The 15010-nt window shown below is 24.5% G+C and overlaps 1 long non-coding RNA gene across 1 annotated transcript; it reads left to right on the forward strand.

The window, feature by feature from the left end:
- Window positions 1-1682: 1682 nt before the first annotated feature.
- LOC145830036 (uncharacterized) lies at window positions 1683-14431 on the forward strand. Its single transcript, XR_014369598.1, has 4 exons — window positions 1683-1823; window positions 4730-4820; window positions 9337-9429; window positions 14363-14431. It is a non-coding gene; the product is annotated as an uncharacterized LOC145830036 (long non-coding RNA).
- The last annotated feature ends 579 nt before the right edge of the window (window positions 14432-15010 follow it).

Raw genomic sequence — 15010 nt, forward strand, 5'->3', positions numbered from 1 at the left:
ACATGGAGTAGATCTAGAGTGCTTCTACATGTATGTTTGTTTGTGTTGAAATTTGATTCATGTTATTTGGGACCAGATTGTAATTTGTGGATCTTTATTTTTATTTATGTCCTGGTAATGAAAGAGTGATTGTTATAAATTATTGTAATAAATTTTGTTTATTGCTAAGTTATTTTACTTGTTTTAATTTTGTTATTGTGTTAGATTTAAGATAATTCATTTTATTTATTTTTTTTATTAGAAATTAGAGGTAAAAGTAAAAATTTATTACAAAATTTTTATTTATTTTTTAATTATTTATTTTTAAAGTTTTAGTTTTTTATTTAAATTTTTTTATTTGTTTAGTTTTTATTTTGTTTATTTTTTATTTTTTCACTTATTTTATATGTTTATTATTTATTTTTTATTGTTATTTTATTTTTTAATTGTTTTGAGTCTTGTACAAAGTTAATACTAACAAATTTTTAAAACTCTTATTATTTATTGACTTTGTTGTTGATATATATACATATATGTTATTTGTTTCAATACAAATTGTATCTTTTTTTCCTACGTACTGTATTTCTTTATTCTAGTTAGTTTTTTATTATTATTTTTTTTTTTAGAACTAAATACTTGAAATTAGATATTGGTTTATTTGAGTTTACAACAGCTGATTGTGAGTTCACACTGGTGGCAGTGATCACATGATTGGATTGTTGGTGTGTTTTTTTGTTGTAGCGTCGGCAAATACTTACTTGGGGATTTGAGCTTCATGATTTTCCCACACTTTGTGGTTTTTAGTGTTGAGATTTTAACTTTGTGAGTGTTTGCCAAATGACGTGCCACCAGAGGTTTTTTCAATAAAGGGTTAGGATTAGTTTTTATTTCAGTTAGCTATTTTTTTTTATTACATAGACATTGTTAGTTTTGTTTTTAGTTAAAAGGTAATTTTTTTTTCTTAGTAAATTTAAAGATAGGGCAGGTGGAATAACATGTGATGAGCTCAAACTCACTTGCTTGACCTTCAGAAAACGTTTATTGTTGCAGAGGGGAGAGTGAGTATTTTCTGATGTTTTTCTATCTATAAAAAAGATATATATAAATTTGTATAACAAACTTAAAATACTGTTTCCTACAAGTTTTTTAAATTTAGTTAAAGATTAATTTAATAAAATGTTAAAAAAGGTGCTCAAAAACTAAAGGAGGGTATAGATTTTTGGTGAAAAAATATTTTTTTCAATTTAGTTTGCTCCTTGCATTAATAACCTATTGAACTCTCTAACTCTGATCAAATAAATCACATAAGTTACTTTGATTTTTAAGAGGCAGTAAAAAGTAGCTGATAGTTCAGATTATGTACAAGTTAGACTAAACTACAAAAAATTTATTATCTTGATTTAATATCCTTTGATTAACATTTTACTTTTACAGTCTTACTAATTATCTTACCTGACAGCCAAAATTACTCCTAAAGGCTAATTTAAAGTATAATAACTTTAGCATAATTAATTAAAATTTCTATTGTGCATAGCTTTAAAATTATTAAAAAATACTGCAAATTATTGTAAATGTACAATTAAAATTGTTATTTATGCTAATTGGATCTGACTTGAATATTGATAAACTTTTTACTACTAAATATAAACCTAAAACTATAATATAAGTAATGAATAAACTTGCTTTTTACAGATTTTAAATATTCAAACTATTTTAAAGATAAAGTCAAAGTTGAAGAGTGCAATAGGTTTCTTATGGGAGGAGAAAAAAACAGTGAATAAAGAGAAGTCACAAAAAATATATCTTCTCCTACGTTTTTTGTGATAAATATCTCATGTTTTCAGGTAGTTTTTCTTTCAATATACAGACAATTATCTTGTCAGAAATTGTTTAACTTTTCACTAATTTTTTTTTTTTTCAAGAAATATTTTTTTATATATTTTGTTTATTAATTTAAAAAAGTTTGAGTACATATATTTTAAGTATTGCGGGGAACATTTCCTTAAATTTTGAGGTGTTTATCTCAAAAGACGTTGAATGAGATTGATTTTTAGTGATTAGTAGATTTTTAGTTTACATCTTCAGATTTTAGTTGAAAATTTAACATCTTTATTATATAGGCAACCAAATCTTTTAAGGCCATAGAGGGGGTAAGCCATGTTTTTTATAAGTTGATCTTATTTTTAAGAGTTTTTTCTAATTTTGAAGATGCTTTTTATTGTTTTAAAAAATTCATATCATTTTTTGAGATATGACTAGTCAAAGTCGGGCCGCATAATAGGTTCCCTATGGAAAGGGAAAACTAAAACAGCGAAAAAAGACTATCTCCTCCTACATTTTTCAAGCAATATTCTTCAAACTTTCTCAGTCTAATCTTTATACAAAACAAAAAAAAAAAAACGTTACTTTAATATTAAAAAAAAATTGTAAAAATATTATTAAAAAAAAAAACTTTTTTTTTAATTTTTGTAATAAAATTTTAATTTTTTTACATTATTAAAATTCTAAAATACAGTAACCTCTCACTTATTTACGCACATTGTGTCCACATAAAAAATGCATAAAGATATGAGAGATTGTAAAGATACAAGAGGTATCAAATATACTTACTATAATGGCTGTTTTTTGATATTGCTTCTAGTTAAAAGCAGACTGGGGACTTTCCCATTTTTAACAATTTGTTTACTTTATTAATAAATATGAAAACATAAGATAAAACTATACTAAAAAAAGGACTTATATTTATATAAAATAATAATACTTGTAGAAAATTTTTAGTAATTTCAATGATAATTTAGTAAGTTATATATGACTTATTTGATACTTAACATTTATAATCTATTCTACTTAGCAAATTTAATTTGTAAGTAAGCATTTGTTTACAATTAAAAAATGGTGTGGTGTCTATATTAAAATTTGTTTCTATAGCCTTTTACAAAAATATGCATTTGGTGCTGTAATGGATTTCTACTTTAGAACAAAATATATAAAGTATAGGAAAATTGTTTAATAAAAATTGTTTATGTTTCATTAGATTTCTTTTTTAAATGTTTATTCATATATAGGACAAGAGTACTGTATTATTTATTTGTGTTTTAAACTCTCATTATTTCATTATCAACACAGTCATACTTCTTTCAGAATTTTAATTTAATCTCTTATTGGTAACAAAGTTTCTGATATACTGAGGTATAACTAAATGTTTATTAATTAGTCAAGGAACATAAGTTTACAAAGTCTAAAGATATAGAGAGGTAAGTTAGCATTTAAAAACATATTTTAAATTGAAAATATACAATAAACCTAATTTGTACAATGTTAAAAAATTTAAAGTTTCTATTTTTTAAGTTTTTTAGAATTTTAAAGGCATAGGGGGGGGGCTAAACACCCCTTTTTGGTTTTTGATTTTATTTTATATAGTTTTTACTAAGCTACAAGATGCTTTTTAAAGATTTAAAAAAATCAAAATAATTTTTGAGATATAGCTGGTCAAAGTCAACAATAGGTTTAAAATTTTTATTTTTTAATTTTTTCAAATTCTGTTCTGACAAAATTTTCTAAATACTGCAAGGAACATTTCCTGAAAATTTGAGGTAGTTATCTCAAAAAACGTAGGAGGAGATAGATTTTTAGTAAAATAGTCTATTTTTGCTGTTTTAGTTTGCGCCTCCCATAAGGAACCTACTGTTGGCTCCGACTTTGACCTGCTATATCTCAAAAATTATTTTGAATTTTTCAAATCTGTACAAAGCATCTTGTAGCTTAATAAAAACTATATAAAATAAGATCAAAAACCAAAAAAGGGTGTTAACCACCCTATGCCCTGAAAATGTGTAACATCACAAGTTTGTAAAGATGCAAGAGGTTACCGTAATATTTTTTTCCTTTTAATATAAGGAACATTTCCTGAAAAGTTGAAGATGATTTCCATAGGGAACTTGAAAAATGAAGGAGGAGATAGATTTTTAGTGAAATTTAAAATTTCCAAGAAAATTAACCCTAAAAATTTGTGGTCTATACATTGTATTGGAAACTTTTTACAAAAAATAAAATATCTCAAAAGTTGAATGATATTGTTGAATTCTATAAAAACAGGCTTGTAGTTTGTATTTAAAGCTTTCATATAAAAGCCAAAATTAATTTTTGTAACAGAAAATTTCGCACTTCCCCTATGGCCTTAATTATAAATATAGCATACTGATCAAATAAGAAAATATTTTCAATTAAAGAAGGATGATATACAGGTCAAGGTTTTAAATGCATCTAAATTTTCATCCATTTCAGAACATTTGGTTAATAACTCAACATGTGCAAACAGTTTTAATCTAAGTAGATTTAAAATTATTAAAACCTGTAGTAATGTTTTCGATTTGATTAAACTAGAAGCAATTTGTATTTTATTAAGGAAACCTGTTTGATGTAAGCAAGAACTTTGTTTATACTTTTTTTATTTCGTAATATTTTATAATTGTTATCTTCATTGTATTGGTGTATAGTTCTACTTTATAATAGTTATAATGTAAGTAAACTTAAATGATTCTAATTATTACTAAATGCTTTTGTCTTTTATTAATCTCTCAATTACTTTACGATTACTTGTTACTATATAAGTTTGTAAAATTTTATTTATTGTTTGCTTTGCACTCTACTGATGAGAATTGCTTGAAATATATTTAGATTTATTGAAAGTGTGTGCTTTGTATATCATATTGTAAAAATTTAATTAATATAATACGTATTAATTTTATAGAAATTTCTGCCCAATCCCTGGTGAGATGCTTTCTTCACATGGCCAAGGACAAAAAATTCAGGAAATCACAGAAAAACTCAACAAATACCCTGTTAGTTTTATTATTAATTATTTTTAGTTGGTTTTATTGTTAGTTATAAGGTATATTTTATCTAACTACAGACTAACTCAACAAATACCCTGTTAGTTTTAATAATTATTTTTAATTGATTTTATTGTTAGTTATAAGGTGTATTTTATCTAAGTTTAACAAACATAAGGTTTACCCTATAATTTTTTTTATTGGTTACTAGTTGTTAAACTGAAAGATATATATAAATTTAACAAATACTGACTTAGTTTTATTACTAGTTATTATAATAAATTAAAGAAAGGGTTGCTACACATTCAGGATATTTTTTCAAAACTTAGGTTGACTCAAGATATTTTTGTTTATTATAAAACACTCAGTATAGTTTTTTTGATTAAAGAAAATCTTGAGACAAATTTTAGTCTAGATTTAGAATAAGATGTGTTTTAATATTTTGTTCTTTTATGACCAATTTTGTTGAATAGCTTGAGTTTTGTTGTTTTTAAAAGTTAAACAAAACTTTTTTGATAATGATATAAAAAAAATCTGTAGGACCCAGGACAGTTTTTTCACTAAAAGAGTGGCAACACTTTCTGTAAAATATTAGTAATCAAGACACACTATTTTATTGAATTTTGCGTCAATTTTTTTTTGTTTTCAGTTCCCTTAAACTTTTTTATGTAATTTTTCTAGATAAATCCTATAAATAAATAGTAAAGCAAACATCATTTACAATAATTGTTACATTATAACCTATATAACTCTATAAATGTAAACTTGCATCAGATCAATTTGCTATCTGGTTGACTGGTTTAATATTATTTAAGTTCAAATAAGCATTGAAATTGATATTCCATTACAACAAAATTTATCCAGAAATTTTTAAAAGTTTCAGTTTGTATTTGAATACATCACATGTCAACTTATAAATAAATAAAAAACAAATGTTTATAAATATTACAGAAACATTTGTCAAATATTAATGAAGTGATAAAAAAGAGTATACATAAAACAAGTCTTTTTCAACAACACATATATATTTCAACAATTTTCTTCAGTGTGATTACAATTGTAACAAGGTAAAACAAATTTTAAACTTATATAGCCTTTTTAATTATATGAGAAATTATCAATCAAATAGCAAAAAAAACCCTAAACTATAACAAAAAAAATTAAAAACAACAAGCAAAACGTAATTAACTGTAACAATTTAAAACAAAACAAAATTAGTCTAATTTAAACAAGGATAATGAGTAATCAAATTCTCTTTGTTTGCATAATTCTGGCTTGTTTAAGTGAATATAAATAGCTTCTATTTTAATTAAATCAAAAATGTTCGTGCAACTTCTTAAAACTTTGAACTTTGTCTCACTGTAATTATTACCACATTTAGGATTTTTTTACTAAGTGCTCTGAAATTGATGATCTTTTTGTTGCGTTTAAGGTTGCGTTACTCATTTTCTTCGGTTGATTTTTGATATGGTCTTTCACGCACTTAGGTACGTGCTCTTTTATTCTTTTTTCTAAATGCCTAGAAGTTTGTCCTATATAGCTGTTTGCGCAACAGCATTTATACGTGTATACCACGCAACTTTTGTGTTTGTAGGATATTAGATCTTTACCTCTAGGATTTAGGATAGCAGCAGATGTAAAAATTACTCTTGGTTTAGATGCATGGTAAACTTTTTCTGTCATATTCTTGATATCTCTTTCAACTTGTTTTGATTTTTCACCCACATAGGGCAAAATTAATAGAACAGGACATTTCTCTGGTCCATAAGGTTTTGTGTAATTTAGTCTTTTCAATTCAGTTTTGAATACCTTATCAATCAACGGATTAGGATATCCGTTCTTTATTAGTAATTCTTTTATAACCTTAGGTTCATTCTGAAATACTTCTGGCGAACATATTTTATTTGCTCTATGAAATAGGGTTTTAATCAAACCAATTTTTCTTCTTTTACTGCAATATGATTGAAAGTTAAGGTATTGACCAGTAAATGGTTTTCTGAAAATAGACGTTATGAATTTATTATCCTTTCTTTTGATTAAAACATTTAAAAATGATATTTTATCATTTTCTTCATTTTCTTTTGTAAATTTAATAGCACTATGCAAAGAGTTTAACCTCTCAAACAATAAATTACTAACTTTTACACTATCACTGATAACAAAACAATCATCCACGTATCTCATGTACTTACAATTTGAATCGAATTCTGGTAGAACTTTGTATTCAAGATAGCCCATAAATATGTTTGCCAATGTAGGTCCTAATGGGGAACCCATGGCAATACCATCAATTTGACGGTATAATATATTATTAAAACTGAATTCAACTTCTTCTGTTGCGAGTCTCATTAGTCGAACAAAATTACTTCTTTTCAGAGTCGGATTTTCAAGGTTATATAACATTTCTGCACAAATATCTATCACTTCATTTAAAGGTACACTTGTAAAAAGACTTTTTACATCAAAAGAACAAAGAAACGTGTCTTTAGCTCCCTGGAGTTTTAAGTCATCTACAAACTTGAAAGAGTCTTTTACAATATATCTAGAAAAATACTTCAACACTGGATCCAAAAGACTATTTAAGTATCTTGCCAATTCATGTTGTGGAGATCTTATAGGGTTTTTTTTGCTATTTGATTGATAATTTCTCATATAATTAAAAAGGCTATATAAGTTTAAAATTTGTTTTACCTTGTTACAATTGTAATCACACTGAAGAAAATTGTTGAAATATATATGTGTTGTTGAAAAAGACTTGTTTTATGTATAAAAACTAAAATTAGCAGACATATGTTTAAAATTTTAAAAAAAAGAGTATATTATTTAGAAACTTGAAATCATATTTTATTGAGTAATTTTACTTTTATGAGAAATCTCTGCCAAAAGTTTACTGAAGTGATGAGATATTTTAAAATTCAGTAGCTATCACACTTGAATTAAAATAAACATCCTATTAAGATTATATATATTTCTTTTAGTAAATTACTTAAAAGTTTCCGCAAAAAAAAATTACATTACATTTAGGCTACTTAAACAATTTACATCATACAATATATCAAGGGCATAGCAATTAATCACTTTTTACTACTTGATTTTGTTTTGTAGAGTTTTAACTAAGCTACAACTTGCCTTTTACATATTTTAGATATTCAAACTATTTTTTAAGACAAAGCTAAAGGGTACAGTAATCTTCTTGTTTTGGTTTTTGGGAGGAAAAAACTACAATAGTGAAAAAAAAGAAATAACAAAAATCTTTCTCCAATGATAAAAACATAAAATTTTCTGTGAACGTTTCTTGCAATTTTTAGAAAAATCTATAGAATTCAATAAATTTTGACTCTTTTAATGTAAAGAAAAGTTGTTATTTCTCCATAAAATTTACATTTTTTTATTAAATGAAATTATTAGTTTAGATTATTTTAAGTTTTGCAAGAAATACTTTCTTTTAGTTTGAGGTATTTATCTCATAAAACGTAGGAGGATGTAGATTTTTTGTGATTTCTTTTCATTCACAGATTTAGTCTTCAGATCCCATTAGGAACTTATGTACTCTCAGATTTCAAGTTGCTTTACTTCAAAAACTAGTTTGAATATAATGAATCTGTAATAAGCAATTTGTAGCTTTATCAAGTAGATCTCTACTCGATTAAGGCCATAGGGGGGTCCAACGTTTTTTTTTTTACAAAAATCAACTTTGGCTTTTATATGAAAGCTTTAAGTACAAATTATAAGCCAGGTTTTATAGAATTTAAAAAATATCATTTAACTTTTGAGATATTTTATTTTTTGTAAAAAGTTTCCAATACAAATATACAGACAACATTTTTTTTGAGGTCAATTTCTTGGAAATTTTATAAATTACTAAAGTCTATCTCCTCCTTAATTTTTAAAACATTATTCTTCAAATTTTTAGGAAATATTTCTTGTATTATAAGAAAAAACGTAATTTATGAATTTTAGTAATTAAAAAAGATAAAATTTTTATCACAAAAAATAAAATAAAAGTTTTATGACAAAAATTTAAAAAAAAAAAATTTTTGAAAAAAATGTGTTTTTATATAAATTTTTTCAAAGTTGAAATTTACGTTTTTTTGTTTTTATATAAAGATTAGACTGTGAAACTTGGCTTGAAAAATGTACGAAGATATATATTTTAAATGAAACAGTTTCTTTTAAGTGTTTTAGTTTTCCCTTCCCATAGGTAACCTGTTATGCGGCCTGACTTTGACATGTTATCATGTTATATCTCATAAAATAATCCGAACTTTTAAAAACGGTAAAAAGCAACTTTAAGCTTTGTAAAAACTCTATAAAATAAGATCAACATGTAAAAAACATGGCTGACCACTAATAAAGTTACAAAAAAAAAAGTCAGTTACTCCCGTCTTAATTGCATGAACAAACATTCCTAGTTGTAAGTTTAACATACTAGATATAAAAAAAAACTTTTTATCTATATGTAAACATATTAAATACATAAACAAATATTTTTAATTACAATTATGACCTACTGATTATTTTATAGAAATTTGTGCTTGAATCCTGATGAAATTTTCTTCTCAAGTTGCATTGACAAAATAGTTCCAACTTCCACAGGAAATCACAGATGAACTAAATAGTTAGTTTTGTTAATTATTTAATTTGATTTCATTGTTAGTTATAAGGTTTTTTATCTAAATTTAGACGAACTTGAAATATACCTGGTTAGTTTTACTATCAATTAAAAATTATTTTTTTGTTGTCAAATTGCTAAGTTAATTTTTTTTATAATAAATATTCAATTAATTTTATTAATTATTATGATAAACTGCAAAGAAAAATGTATAAAAGTTAGGTTTAATATTATAAAGTTGTAAATATTTGCTAAGCTTTTAGAGAAATTTAACAATTACCAGGATAGTTGATTAATTATTGTTTTCTATCATTTTAATTAATTCTATAACTAGTTGCAAGAAAATTTTTGTTTTAAAGTCAAGTTTAGTAAGAAATTATTTGTTAAGCATTTATAAAAAAATTAAAAAAAAACTCTGTTAAGTAGTATATTATCAACACTGTTGACTTTAGATTATTTTTATAATATTATTTCATAAAGTATTTTTGTAAATCTAAGATTAAAAGTTCTATCAATTTTATTAGTGTTTAATAAGTTTATAAACTCTAACTAACCAAGTATTTCTTTAGTTAATATGCAATTGTAGTTTTATATTAATTTTGTAATTTTAATTTTAAAGCAAACTTATATACGTAAACTTATATCTTATAGGTTATCATTATCATTAGCATATTTATAATTCTGTTTAATAGTGATACATACTTAAATTCAGTGGCGTGTTTTGACTGGTTTCCTGAGAACCCCTTAAATAAAAATCTTAGAATATCACTAAAACGTTGTTTACTGATTTGTCTTAGTTATTTGATAAAGTTTGAATGTATGTTGAATTTATAACACTGAAAGATTAAAAAGTTGCCTTAACAAAAAGTGCTCGTTTTTCCCAGCTGAAATAAATTTTGAATAAAATTTTAATTCTGAAGTCATAATAGGTAAAAGTTTAAAAGTAGAATTTTTTTCTGGGAAACTTATTACTAAGATGCTCTTAGTTCCCATTATAAATTGTTACTTAGAGTAAGTAAATTTTGATTAAGTATTGTTTTTGTGTACAATTTTACTTTAAAAATGTCCAATATAATTACTAAAATTTTATTTTACTTAGTTTATTGTATATAATAAATTTGTGTGAAGCTTTTGTGTTATGTTGTTATATAATAATGTTGTGTTTGTACTTAAAGTTGTAAATTTTAAAAACATTAAAGATATTTTAATTTAATTCTATAAGTCTAAACATTTTTTAGTGAAATTTCAATTATCATAGATAAAATTACTTGAAATAAAATAATTTTATCATAAATAGATATATAAATGTAAGTAGTTTAAAATTTAAAAGAAAAATTTGTAAAAACTCCATCTATACCAGGGGTCGGCAAACTGCGGCCCGCGGGCCACATTAAAATTTTAATTCAGCTAGTTTAATATACTAATATTTTCGAAAACACAAAAATAAAATTTTAGTGTTATAGTTAAAGAAGATTCTATCGCCTAATTTTTTTTCTTCAAAAAAATTGTCTTTAAATATGTTTTTCAAAGCCCATAAAAAAACGTTCCTTTTAGACCTGCCGACCCCTGATCTATACTAACATTTAAATCAAAATTAAAGTTTTCTTTAAATTTTATCTAAATATTATTAACTTACAAATTGTATATTTAAATTCAAATCTGTTGTTTAAAACAAAAATATTACAGACATAACTAACTTATTCTACTAAAAATTAACTTTTATAACAGGAAACAATATTATAAAGTAATTAAAACTAGAATTTTTTTTTATAAAGATATTTTAATTCAATCGTATAAGTCTAAACATTTTTTATAGTAAAATTTCAATTTTTATAGGTTAAATTACTTGAAAAAATTGTTTTTATTATAAGTAGATATATAAATGTAAAGAGTTTAAAATTTAAAATAAAAATTTGTAAGAACTCCATCTGTACTAACATTTAATTCAAAATTTAAGTTATCTTTATAAAAATTTTTTCTAGTTTTAATTATTTAATAATTTTGTTTCCTGATGAAAAGTTAATTTTTTATAGAATAAGTTAGTTATGTCTGTAATAGTTTTGTTTAGAATAAACATCCTATTAAGATTCTATCTTTTTTTTTATAAATGGATTAAAAATTTCAGAAAAAAAACTTACACATAGCAGGGCTGCCACAAAGTCAGGAAATACTAAGCAAAAGACAAAAGTCAGGAAAAATGGGTGTTTTAAAGAAAAGTTAAGAAAAGTCAGGAAATTTGACAAAATTTGAAAGATATCAGGTTTTTGCAGTTCAAACTTACAAAGTTCCTTATTTTCCTAAGCCTCCGAATGGTAAAAAAATAATTGAAAAACTTTAAAAACAGGCTAAAATTGCAAAATTTTCCTAGAAATTTACAAAATTACTTAATTTCCACTGCCTTCATCTGGTTGAAATTAATAAAATATCATTTATAAAACTGCAAAATTTTTCTATTAACATATTGAACAACTACCCTATACTTGAACAAGCAACTTTTGTATCCCTTTTTAATATTGATGATTTTAGCATTTATGTTAGGAAACTCTAAAATGTGGTTTTTATTTTCAGACAAGAGGTGTTTTTACAATTAAAAAATACAAGTGTTTTGCTGATTGAGTTGTTTATTGCAAATACATCAATCATGCACAGATGGTTCAAGTGACGTAATGAAAGTTAGATGATTGAATTCAGCAAAAAAAAACTGTTGTTTTAAGCTTCATAAAAATAAGATTCAAAGGTTTATATAGTTAGAAGTTTTTGATTATGTATTGTAGAGTAAGTTTAAATTAAGAGTTTGATTTAGAAAAGTCAGAAAATTAGCAGAAATTAAAGAAACTTTTCTCAGCTTGATCTGTGGCAACCGTGATTTAGGCAACGTAAACAATTTATATTATACAATATATTAAGGCTATCAGGAGAAGTGGGGAAATCACTATTTAACTACATGATTTTATTTTGTGCAGTTTTAACTAAACTTGAACTTGCTTTGCACAGCCTTTAGATATTCAATCTATTTTTTAAGATAAAGCTGAAAAATACAAAAAGTTCCTTATGGAAAGAAAAACTACAATAGTGAATAAAAAAGAACAAAATTATTTCCTTATGGGAGGAAAAAAAACTATACTGAAAAAAAAAAGAAATCACTAAAAGTCTATTTCATATGTTAAATTCCTGAAATTTGCAGAATTTCTTGCAATGTTAAAAAACCTCTCATGAGAAGTTAATAAATTTTTGACTCATTTAAACTTCGAAACAGGGTTGCCACACACTCAGGGAACTCAGGGAATTTTCAAACTGTAGAAAATCTCAGGGAAACTCAGGAAATTTTGGCATTTTTCATTTAACTCAGGGAAACTCAGGGAAGTTTTGATTTTTTCTCTAAATTTCAGGGAAGTTTTTGAAAATCTCAGGGAAATTTTTTTTCTAGATCTAGAATGAGGTTTAGTTAATCCAGTTTCAATATTTTGTTCAAAAGTAATAATTTTTATTTTTAAGTGGTTATTTAGAATTTTTTTAGCCTTGCGGCTAGTTCTTCAATATTGAGACCTTGAGGCTGTTTTTGTGCTTCACAATGGCCAGGCAAGTGTTGAACGGGGCTTTAGCCTAAATAAGGAAGTAATATCAACTAATATGGGAGAGATGACAATAAGGTCACAAAGAATGATCAAAGATCATCTATATGCAAACAGTCTAGAACCAAGCACAGTTGAACTAAGTTCTGAATTGTTAAAATTGTAAAATCTTCTAGGGCCCAATATTTGGCATATCTTGAGCAACAGCGCTTTGCTAAAGGTTTTTGCAGGTTTTTTCACAATAATTTTAAGCTTTTAAGTTTTATTTACTGCATTCAGAACAGTTGCTAGGAAAGACATACAAGTCATAATGAAGTTATTATGTATGCATTTAAGTGAGTTCTTCATGTGAAATTATTATTATAGTATAATTAAATTTTGTCAATTAAAATGTCAAACAAATTAAACTTTATTCTTTCATGTAGAAAGTTAACTAACAAGTTTACACAAAGTTGTGCAAAAATTTAGTTTTTAATTTTTAGTTGGTTTAAACCTTTTAAGATTGAGTTTTTGAAAACAGTTTTTTTCATAAATTTAATGCAGAAGCATACACATACAACCTTCCTTTTATTATTAAAGAAGAAAAATGAGAATGAGGTATTAATAATTTGTGTTAGAATAGAAATTTTTTTTTTTAAGATTTGAAAAATACTCAGGGAAACTCAGGGAAATTTAAGGTTACTCAGGGAAGATTTTTTGGCTCAAAGAGTGGCAACCCTGTCGAAAGTAAATTATTTTAAAAATAATATTAATATAGATCAGGGTTTCCCAAAGTAGGCCACGAGCAGCAAAGGGGTAAAAGGGAGGGGGGGCATGAGGTCATAATTTGAAACTTACACTAGATATTTGAGTTGCAGATGAAATGCAAAAAAGAAAAAAAAAAGGTCTTAAGTGTTTTTTATGTTAGTTTATTTGTAATCTTGTTGAAGGGGGCCATGGCTTTTTTAATTTCTTTAAAGGGGCCATTTGCAAAAAAGTTTAGGAAACCCTGTTATAAATTATTATAAGTATTGCAAGAGACATTTTCTTATAGTTTGAGGTATTTATTTCAAAAAACATAGGAGGAGATAATTTTTTAAAGATTTCTATTCATTCACAGTTTAGTCTTATGCTTTCATAAGAAACTTACTCTCACATTTTAACTTGCTTTACTTGAAAAATTAGTTTGAATATAATAAATCTGTAATAAGCAACTTGTAGCTTTTTAAATACATCTATACAAAGTTTAGTAGAACTTGAAAAAAAAAATCATTTACTCCTGTCTTGATCACATAAACAAATATTCTTAGTTGGAAGTTTAGCATATTGATTATGTATATAACATACTAATTATAAAAACAATTATGATCTACTGATATTTTTTATAGAAATTTGTGCTTAAATCCTGATGAAATTTTCTTCTCAAGTAGCATTGACAAAATAGTTCCAACTTCCACAGGAAATCACAGATAAACTAAATAGTTAGTTTTGTTAATTATATTATTTAATTTTACCGTTAGTTATTAGTTTTTTTTTTAATCTAGACAAAGTTAAGATATACCGTGTTAGTTTTATTATTAATTAAAAATTTTTTTTTTTTTCAAATTGCTAAAAAATAAATAAATGAAATTTAACAAAAGCCCAGCTAGTTTTACCATTAGTTATAAAAAGATAAAGTAGATTAAAGTTTATTAAAAATATAAATGTTAATTAAACTAGATGAAAGTTAATTAAAAAAGTAATAGTTATTTATATGAATTTTACAATCAATTAAATATAAATAGTTGTTAAACATTTAGACAAAGTTAACATATACCTTGTTTGTTCAAATTTTATGAAATGTTTAACTTTCTGATGAAGTTGCTAAAAATTAAAATTAACAAATACCTTGTTAGTTGAAATTTTGTTTAAAAGATAGTAGTTTATGTTTTATTATTATTTAATTTTTATTGTTTTTTTTATTAGAACAATAATTTTGCGGCTAAATTGCTAATAAAATTTGACAAATATTCAATTAGTTTTATTAATTATTTGAT

The sequence above is a fragment of the Thalia democratica genome, chromosome 2 (assembly GCF_965202585.1).
Source record: "Thalia democratica chromosome 2, ktThaDemo2.hap1.1, whole genome shotgun sequence".
NCBI classification, from domain to species: Eukaryota; Metazoa; Chordata; class Thaliacea; order Salpida; family Salpidae; genus Thalia; species Thalia democratica.